We start from the raw sequence: 10,513 nt of genomic DNA on the forward strand, positions 1-10,513 counted from the left end.
TTCAGACAGAGTCTCACTCTGTCACCAAGGCTGGAGTGCAGTGGCGTGATCTCGGCTCACTGTAATCTCTGCCTCCCAGATGCAAGCAATTCTCTGCCTCAGCCTCCCAAGTAGCTGGGATTATAGGCGCCCACCACCACGCCCTGCTAATTTTTGTATTTTTAGTAGAGACAGGGTTTCACCATCCTGGTCAGGCTGATCTCAAACTCCTGACTTCATGATCCACCCACCTCGGCCTCCCAAAGTGTTGGGATTATTGGCGTGAGACACGGTGCCTGGCCAATCACTGGTTTTTCTACCTGGCTGTTTCCTTTCCTCTCTGGCTTCTAAATGTATCTAAATGAGAATTACATGTATGGGCCGGGCGTAGTGGCTCACACCTGTAATCCTAGCACTTTGGGAGGCCGAGGTGGGTGGATCACCTGAGGTCAGGAGTTCAAGACCAGCCTGGCCATCATGGTGAAACCCTACCTTTAAAAAAAAATAAATAAAAAATAAATGAGCTTATATTTCCCAGGCTAAATAAATAAACTTAAAAGAAAAAACAGAAGTGCAAGATTTTTTCCAGTTTGAAATTAATGATAGGCTTGGTTAGTTGAGGCTCCAGGTGGTTTTGACTTATCAAAAAGGCAGTATAGGCTACATGTGGGGGCCCACATCTGTAATCCCAGAACTTTGAGAAGCCAACATGGGAGGATTGTTTGAGACCAGGAGTTCGAGACCAGCCTGGGTAACACAGAAAGATCTTCTCTCTAACAACAACAATAAAAGGTAGTATAGTATACAGTACAGTGGTCAAGAATATGAACTATGGTGGCAGTATCTGGGTTTAAATATCAACTGTGCAACTTTTTAGCTGTATTGAGCAAGTTACATATACTCTTTATGCCTCAATTTTCTCATCTGAAAAACTGAAGTTAATAATGAAGTACACGGTGGGCTCAGTGGCTCATACATATATTTCTTTTTTTTTTTTCAAGACGGGGTTTCACCATGTTGGTCAGGCTGGTCTTGAACTCCTGACCTCAGGTGATCCACCCACCTTGGCCTCCAAAGTGCTTGGATTACAGGCGACAGCCACTATGCCCGGCCCATACATATAATTCTAACAGTTTGGCAGGCTGAGTAGGAGGATCACATGAGCCTAGGAGTTTCAGACCCATCTGGGCAACATAGTGAGATCTCGTCACCATATATATATATATATATATATTTTAATATTCGGAAAACAGACTATTACAGTAAAATAAAAAAATAAAATAAAATAAATTCTTCCCTCTGTCCCTGATCTCGTCACCATGAAAAAAAAATAAAAAAATTAGCCAGGCTTGGTGGCATGCACCTGTGGTCTCAGCTACTTGGGAGGTAGAGATGGAGGATTGCTTGCGCCCAGGAGGTTGAAGCAGTAGATGCGATGGCACCACTGCATTCAAGCATGGGTGACAAAGCAAAACCCTGTCTCAAGGAAAAAAAAAAAAATCAACAGTACCGCTCAATAGCACACATATAGTCCCAGCTTCTATGGGGTCTGAGGTGATGAAATGACTTGAGCCTAGGAATGAGAGACTGCAGTGCCTTATGATCAGGACTGTGGCTAGCCACCATCCTCCAGCCTGGACAATAAAGCAAGACCCCATCTCTCAAGAAATGCCAGTGTTTCATCCATCCTGCTACTAACCCAGCACACATATCCATGTGTTGTTGGCACAATATAAGTATTCTTATGACTTCAGAGATTAGCAAAAGAATGGTGGATTGAAAAAAATAATGGTAGCAGCAAGTTGTCAGCAGGAGGCTGATGAGAGGTACTGTACAAAATCCAAATCAAGAGGGCTGGGTGCAATCTTTGGTCAGTTTCCACATCTGTAATTAGGAGCTGGACCAGGCAAATTCTTTTTTTGAGATGGAGTCTCATTCTGTCGCACAGGCTGGAATGCAGTGGCAAAATCTTGGCTCACTGCAACCTCTGCCTCCCAGGTTCAAGTGATTCTCCTGCCTCAGCCTCTGGAGTAGCTGGGACTATAGGTGCTCGCCACCACGCTCAGCTAATTTCGGTATTTTTAGTAGAGATGGAGTTTCACCATGTAGGTCAGACTGGTTTTGAATTCCTGACCTCATGATCCGCCTGTCTCAGCCTCCCAAAGTGCTGGGATTACAGGCCTGAACCAACACGCTTGGCTGGACCAAGCAAATTCTAAAGTCCCTTTCAGCATTAAAAATGAGTGTAAGAAGAAAAGAAAAAAAAAAAAAAACAGTGTAAGATTTTCTTTTTCTTTTTTTTTTTTTGCCCTCTTTACCCTCCCTGTCTGACACAGAGATTTTTTTGTAGTGATGAGATCTATGTATAAGTCTATACATAGAGATTTCAAAGTCTGTCTGCCTCCAACACACCTGTTTCACAGTGCAACCTGTAAATGTTGCTGATGTAGTGCCTACAAAATATTTTCGGGCTTTCCAAAAAGAACTCCAATCAAAAGTAATATGTCTAGCCAGGTGTGGTGGCAGGGGCCTGTAATCCCAGCTACTTGGGAGGCTGAGGTAGGAGAATCACTTGAACTTGGGAGGCAGAGGTTTCGGTGAGCTGAGATCTTGCCATTGCACTCCAGCTTAGACAACAAGAGCAAAAAATAATAATAAAAAAAAAGTAATATGTCTTGGCCAGGTGTCATGGTTCATGCCTATAATCCCAGCCCCTGCACTTCAGGAGGCAGAGGCAGAAGGATCGCTTGACAACAGGAGTTCAAGACCAGCCTGGGCAATGTAGTGAGACTCCATTCCTAACAGTTTTTATTATTTTTCTTTTCTTTTTTTATTTTCCTAATAAAGCATATTTATTTATTTTTATTTTTATTTTTTTGGAGATGAAGTCTCTCTCATCGCTCAGGCTGTAGTGCAGTGGCGTGATCTCGGGTCACTGCAACCTCCACCTCCTGGGTTCAAGGGATTCTCCTGCCTCAGCCTCCAAGAAGCTGGGAAGACAGGTGTCTACCACATCCAGCTAATTTTTGTATTTTATTTTAATGTTTTATTTATTTTTAATTATTATTTATTTTTATTTTTTTGAGACGGAGTCTCACTCTGGAGTGCAGTGGCATAGTCTCGGCTCACTGCAACCTCTACCTCCGAGGTTCAGGTGAGTCTCCTGCCTCAGCCTCGGGAGTAGCTGCAACTACAGACACGTGCTACCACATCTGGCTAATTTTTTGTATTTTTAGTAGAGACAGGGTTTCACCATGTTAGGCAGGATGGTCTCAATCTCCTGACCTTGTGATTTGCCCATCTTGGCCCCCCAAAGTGCTGGGATTACAGAAGTGAGCCACGGCGCCTGGCCTAATCTTTTATTTTTTAACACAGAGTCTTGTTCTGCTGCCCAGGCTGGAGTGCAGTGGTGTGATCTCAGCTCACTGCAACCTCCACCTCCTGGGTTCAAACGGTTCTCCTGCCAGAGCCTTCTGAGTAGCTGGAATTAAAGGTGCCCGCCACTGTACCCAGCTGATTTTTGTATTTTTAGCATAGACAGGGTTTCACAACGTTGGCCAGGGTGTTCTCAAGCTACTGATCTCAAGTGATCTGCCTGCCTCATCCTCCCCAAGTGCTGGGATTACAGGCGTGAGCCACCACACCCAGCCTCCATTTCTATTTTTTTTAAAAAGGTAATTCATTGGCTGGGCACGGTGGCTCACGTTTGTAATCCCAGCACTTTGGGTGGCTGAGGCCGGTGGATCACGAGGTCACAAGTTTGAGACCAGCCTGACCAACATGGTGAAACCCCATCTCTACTGAAAATACAAAAATTAGCCAGGCATGGTGATGCACGCCTGTAATCTCAGCTACTCAGGAGGCTGAGGCAGGAGAATCACTTGAACCCAGGAGGCAGAGGTTGCAGTGAGCCAAGATTGCGCCACTGCACTCCGGCCTGGTGCCTGGCGACAGAGCAAGACTCTGTCTCAAAAAAAAAAAAAAAAAAAAAAAGGTAATATGTTGGCTGGGCACAGTGGCTCACACTTATAATCCCAGCATTTTGGGAGGCCGAGGTGGGTGGATCACGAGCTCAGGAGTTCGAGACCAGCCTGACCAACATGCTGAAACCCCGTCTCTACTAAAAATACAAAAATTAGCCAGGCATGGTGATGCGTGCCTGTAATCTCAGCTACTCAGGAGGCTGAGGCAGGAGAATCATTTGAACCCAGGAGGCAGAGGTTGCAGTGAGCCAAGATTGAGCCACTGCACTCCAGCCTGTGGGATAGAGCGAAACTCCGTCTCAAAAAAATAATAATAATAAAATAAAAATAAATAAAAAGGTTGTATGTCCTATGTTCCTATCTGCTCTAATTATAACATAATGATTTTCTGATTGGGTATTCTGAAGTCCTATTATAAGTCAAATGCTAGAGCCACAAATGAAAGAAAATACATTTTTCAAGTATAGGTAAGGGTGTTAACTCAGGAATAAATTATCATTAATTAAACCATCAAGTACTTTGAAGTGGTGACGTGGGTATGCTTTCCCTTATAAGTTGGTGTAAGTTTTGATCATTTGTATATAGTATAGGTGCTTGCAAATAGTACAGACTAACCCTGGGGAAAAAAAATAGTAGTTTTAACTAAGCCCAATTCCCTCAAACATCTAGTTCATGCTATAATTTACTGCAAAGTTAATCAAATGTAAGCCCTTGTTTTTCAAATTATTATTATTTTTTTTTAGATGGAGTCTCATTCTGTCATCCAGGCTGGAGAGCAGTGACACAATCTCGGCTCATTGGAACCTCCACCTCCAGAGTTCAAGTAATTCTTCAACCCCAGCCTTCAGAGTAGCTGGGACTCTGGGCATGCGCCACCATGCCCAGCTAACTTTTGTATTTTTAGTAGAAAATTAGTCCACCATGCCTGGCTAATTTTAGTAGGGGTTTTGCCACGATGGCCAGGCTGGTCTCCAGCTCCTGACCTCAGGTGACCCACCGGCCTTGGCTTCCCAAAGTGCTGGGATTACAGGCATGAGCCACCAAGCCCAGTCCAAATTAGTCTTTCTTGGTCTCCTAAATCTAAAATTAAATGTCTTACTATATTACAAGGAAAAGCTCTACAAAGTTCCCATTTTTCTATCTTGAATGATCTATGCTTCTGTGAAAACAATTTAATTCTCCTCAAATGCCACAATATATAAGTATCCTGATAAATTCTGGTTCTTGGACATTTAGAGGAGCCTTAAGGAAGGGATGCTTTCATTCAATGATGCATTGAATGAAAAAAAATGAAAAGTGGCTGGTAGCAGTGCTCACACCTGTAATCCCAGCACTTTGGGAGGCTGAGGTGGGTGGGTCACGAGGTCAGGAGTTTGAGACCAGCCTCCTGACCAACATCGTGAAATCCCATCTCTAAAAAAATAAGAGGCCAGGTGCAGTGGCTCACGCCTGTAATACAAGCACTTTCGAGGCCAAGGCGGGCGGATCACCTGAGGTCGGGAGTTCAAGACCAGCCTGACCAACATGGTGAAGCTCAGTCTTTAAAAAAAACAAACAAAAAACAAAAAACAAACAAAAAAAATTATAAAAAAAGAAAAGTAGAAAAAAGTTTCAGAGGCACACATAACTGGGATTGGGTCACTCAGTACTGTGTGATTTCAGGCAAAGTATTTAACCTCTCTAAACCTATTTCATTATCTGTATAACAGGACTGACAATATCTAACTTGTGGGGCTGTGATAATTAAATGATAGAATACTTGAAAGTGCTTAAGCTGTGCTTAGTTAATCTGAGTAGGTTTCAGAAAAAGATAGTTATATTGAAGGAAGTGACCAGTGCAAGTCTCCCCACCATCCTTACCCATAAGTGGCCATCTCTAATAAATGCTTGTATTAAAAATATAGGACACACTTATTTATGACTTTCCAAACAGCTTGTTAAATAAACAAATAACACGGAGCTTTATTTAAAGGTTCCAGCCAGGTGTAGTAGTAGCTCATGCCTATAATCCCAACGTTTTGGGAGGCCAAGGCAGGAGGATCACTTGAGGCCAAAAATTCAACACCAGCCTAGGTAACACAGCCAAACACTGTCTCTATAAAAAAATTTAAAAATTAACTGGGTGCCATCCGGGCGGTGTGGCTCACCCCTGTAATCTCAGCAATTTGGGAGGCTGAGGTGGGCGGATCACAAGGTCAGGAGTTCAGGACGAGCCTGGTCAACATGGTGAAACCCCATCTCTACTAAAAATACAAAAATTAGCCACACGTGGTGGCGGGCGCCTGTAATCCCAGCTACTTGGGAGGCTAAGGCAGGAGAATTGCTCAAACCCAGGAGGCAGAGGTTGCAGTGAGCTGAGACTACAACATTGCACTCCAGCCTAGGCAACAGAGCGAGACTGTCTCAAAAAAAAAAAAAATTAGCTAGGTGTGTGGCTCATGCCTGTATTCCCACCTTCCTAGGAGGCTGACACAGGAGGAGTGCTTGAGCCCAAGAATATAGGTTGCAGCAAACTATGATGATGCCACTGTACTCCAATCTGGGCAACAGAACAAGACCCTGTCTCAAAAATACAAAAATAAAAATTAAGATTTCCTTACTATTAAGTGACATTCACTATACTGATGTCAATACATTAACAACATGCAAACTGTCAGAAACTGTAAAAATTTCCAGTTTTTACTGGAAATAAAAACTGGGCCAGGTACAGTGGCTCACGCCTATATCCCAGCACTTCGGGAGGCTGACGGTGGCAGATCACTTGAGGTCAGGAGTTCGAGACCAGCCTGACCAACATGGCAAAACTCCGTCTCTACTGAAAACACAAAAATTAGCCGGGTGTGGTGACACACACCTGTAATTCCAGCTACTCGGTAGGCTGAGGCAGAAGAATCAGAAGAATCATTTGAACCAGGAAGGTAGAGATTGCAGTGAGCCAAGATCTTGCCACTGCACTCTAGCCTGGGTGACTCTGTCTCAAAAACAAACAAAACTGGAGGAGGGGGCGAGGTGACTCATGCCTGTAATCTCAGCACTTTGGGAGGCCAAGGTGGGAGGGGATCGCTTGCACCTAGGAGTTTGAGACCAGCCTGGGCAATATGGGCAATATAGTGAGACCCTGTCTCTACAAAAAATTTAAAAATTAACAGGGTGTGGTGGTACATGCCTGTAATTCAAGCTACTCACGAGGTATAGGTGGGAAGATTGCTTGAGCCAAAGAGGTTGAGGGTGCCGTGGCCAAGACTGAGCCACTGCACTTCAACCTGGGTGACAGAGACCCTGCCTTAAAAAATTTCCTCCTGAGCTTGAAGATAAAGCAAACATTCTAGAAGCATTTATTTAAGGCACATTAACCAAGCATCTCATTTGCTACATATAGAAGGGTACTGTATTAAAATTATGATCTAACTAACCATTGCCTCACTGTGATCCTAAGTCTCTTTGAAACAGCCTCTTTAAATGTAAAATGGTTTTTAAGAGATGATCTTTGGGGACCCTTCCATCACTGACATTCTTTTATTTGAGATGCAGAGATCTGTGCTCATTCAGGGTTGAGTGGAATGGGATTTAAAGCACTTATTAAGTACATAACTGAGTTTCAACTGTTTTCAACTTCACATCTGATTCCCAAGAATGAAGTAGAAAATGAAGATGTTTGCATGTGGGCTTCCTAGATTGAGTATCTGACACAAGAAAAGCCTGCCAAGAGCCAAGTAGGCAGCGCGAAGGAGAAGTTGTCTTCCCCTGATATGTCCTTTATCCCTCTGGGTTCAGAGAATACGAGAAAAAATGGATCACTGAATCTTTTCCAAGACCTTTCCCTTTACTTTGTGGGCTGATCTCACATCCATGGTCCCTTAGATCCAAGGCTTTTAGGAGCTCGGGTGCTCACAGCCCTGTTCTGAGACTCAGGAACTCGGAGTCTTAAAGCCCGGATCCCGTCCCCACAGAAGCCCCAGCCTTCACTGCCCGCTTCTGTTCCCTTCTAAACTCAAGTTTTCTCTGTCTGCTTCTGCCCCTCAGGAACCTAAGTCTTCGCTGCCCCGTTTCTGAATCCTTAAGAGCCCGGGTCTTCACTGTCCCGCTTCTGCCTCTTAGAGCCCAAGTCCTCACCGCTCCACTTTTACCTCTCCGGAGCCCGTCTTCACGCCCCATTCCTTTCCGACCCTCTCCTCTCAGGAGCGCGGGTTCTCATAACCCTGTTCCTCTCAGACCGCTTTCCCTCAGATGCTGGAGAACTCACATCCAATCCCGTTCCCTAAGTCCCGTCTAGAGCCCGGGTCCCCACAGCCGCGTCTTCTCCGAGCCCGATCCTCTCAGTCGGTCCCTTGCCGAGAGCCTGAATCCTCACAGCCCCATCTCGTTCACAACCTGGACCTTCCAACACTGACCCACTGTAGGTCTGGGTCCTGACTCCCTCCTCCCGCTCTTGTTCCTCAACTGCCAGGGCCCAAGACTCACAGGCAGCAGCGTCTATCTCCCCATGATATGCGGAGACTGCCCCAGTGTAGCGTTCGTCTCAGCAGCCGGTCCGACTGCGCGGCCCTCCCCGACTACTTCCGGCACCGCTCCCCGCCTCCAACCCGGAAACGCGCGGCTCTTCCGGCAGGCGGGCGCGCGCCTCGCTAGCGCAGGCGCAGACTGCCCCTCGACACGTGGTGGCCGTATTGGGCTGTATGTAGCTAGACCCTGCAGCTTGCTCTTTTAACTGCTTGTGATTGAGTGGCAACATGAGCGAGCTCTGCGTAGTCCACTCCAGCGTTAAGAATCCTTCCCTAGCTTCTCCTCCCGACTCTGCTTATTTATCTATCGGTAGCAGGACGGGTAATTGACGCCCTCGGATGGCTTTGAGGTCGCCATTTTTGGTTGGTGTCTTTGTCATGGTGTCAGGACCGGGATATCATCTGGGACACATTACCCCATAGACACCCTGTTCGACCTCAACGAGGAAGCTGGCAGGACAAGAACTGGGAGAAGAGAGAGATTGGTTGATTGTGCCTGTGAACTGTCAATTCAACAATACAGTTGAATGCTTACTGTTTGCCAGGAATTATGCTAATCCTCTTATCTCCTCCGTTACGCCATTTAATCAGAGGAGACCTGTGAGTGATTAAGCAAAGTTCTAGCTAATAGGAGCAGAGCCTCAGCTTGAACTCAGAACTCACTCCTACGCCAGAGCCTGTCCTGTAGCAATCTCTAATGCTTTCAGTTTTTCAGTTGTCAAATGCTTGATGAGAACTGCTGTATTTTTTACTTGTCCAGGCTGGAATGTTAGGCATGCAAGCAAGAACAATTCCAGCATCTGTGAGGTTCACAGTAAGTCGGAGAAGAAACCACAAACACACCAAAAAATTTATAAAGAGCTGTGACAGCCCCGAGTGAGCCACAGTATCTGCCAGCAGGAATCATGAGGAACTGCCCAAATTGGTGCGGCATCCTGCCCTGTCTTTATATCTTCCTAATCCTCATCCTACCACACTCCCAATCCACACTCTTCACTGCCACCCAGTCCACGCTCTTCACTGCCACCCAATCCAAATTCTCAGATTCAAGTCCTCATGAACACTGGGCTCCAAGCTGTATTCCTAGCCTTATTTCCCTGCCACTGCTCTCCATTCTTTTTAGGGTCTGGCATACCACTTTTTGTTATTGAAAGCCTATACCTCTTTTTTAAGACCCAGGTTGAATGTATATACATTCATTTGACAAGTGTTCATTGAGTCTTGTGTGCCAAGCCTTTTGCTATGTGATGAGTACATAACTGGTGTCTAAGACAGATGATATCCTGGTCCTTAAAAAGTTTGCAACCTGGGCTGTGTGCAGTGCCTGTAATCCCAGTACTCTGGGAGGCCGAGGCGGGCAGATTACAAGGTCAGTAGTTTGAGACCAGCCTGGTCAATATGAAGCCCAGTCTCTACTAAAAATACAAGAAAAAATTAGTCGGGCATGGTGGCGCATGCCTGTAATCCCAGCTACTCAGGAGGTTGAGACAGAATTGTTTAAACCCAGGAGGCAGAGGTTGCAATGAGCCATGATCACACCACTGCATTGCAGTCCAGCCTGGGTGACAGAGGGAGACTCCATCTCAAAAAAAAAAAAGTTTGCAACCTAGAGTGGGAAACAGACGATTAGCAACTGCACAAAAGGGTAAAAGGGGAGAATACCAGAATAAGCCAGACTTATCTAGCTAGCTAAGGGACTGAGCCATGGTCCTCAGTAAGGAAAGAACTTATTCAAGGACCAAGAAGGCCAAGGTGGTGGGGAGCTTCGGTAACCGGGAAAGACAGTGAGTTTGGAGAGGTAGGCAGGGGTTTGTTCTAGTCTGGACCTTTTAGACTAGACTATGATGGGCCCTTGAGATTTTATTCAGTATACAATGGGAAGGTATTGGGAGAACGGTGAAATTATGGTGATTATTAAATGAGACAGGGTCTCACTTTGTCATCAGTGGCACAATCATAGTTCACTGCAGCCTCAAACTCCTGTGTTTAAGTGAGCCACATCAGCCTCCCAGGTAGATGATTTTTCCTTTTTTTTTTTTTTTTTTGAGA

At 45.3% G+C, this 10,513-nt stretch overlaps 1 protein-coding gene and 1 long non-coding RNA gene across 4 annotated transcripts in view; one reads left to right on the forward strand and one right to left on the reverse strand.

Annotated features, from left to right (window-relative positions):
- The window catches only part of TAF12 (TATA-box binding protein associated factor 12), a 47,789-nt gene extending 39,205 nt beyond the window's left edge, over positions 1-8,584 (reverse strand). The window contains exon 1 of one of the 3 annotated variants that reach the window (XM_017534761.1): positions 8,424-8,584. The gene's annotated coding sequence lies outside the window, so the exon portion shown is untranslated. Of the gene's footprint in view, positions 1-8,353; positions 8,373-8,423 lie in introns of those variants that run through there. The other 2 variants (XM_017534760.2, XM_017534762.1) reach the window with 2 other exon arrangements.
- A 25-nt stretch (positions 8,585-8,609) lies between these two features.
- LOC108308779 overlaps positions 8,610-10,513 on the forward strand; it is a 6,584-nt gene continuing 4,680 nt past the window's right edge. Inside the window, exon 1 of the long non-coding RNA XR_001827046.2 lies at positions 8,610-8,949. This is a non-coding gene — a long non-coding RNA (uncharacterized LOC108308779). The remainder of the gene's footprint in view (positions 8,950-10,513) is intronic.

This window comes from Cebus imitator, unplaced genomic scaffold, assembly GCF_001604975.1.
Source record: "Cebus imitator isolate Cc_AM_T3 unplaced genomic scaffold, Cebus_imitator-1.0 Scaffold87, whole genome shotgun sequence".
Classification (NCBI taxonomy): Eukaryota; Metazoa; Chordata; class Mammalia; order Primates; family Cebidae; genus Cebus; species Cebus imitator.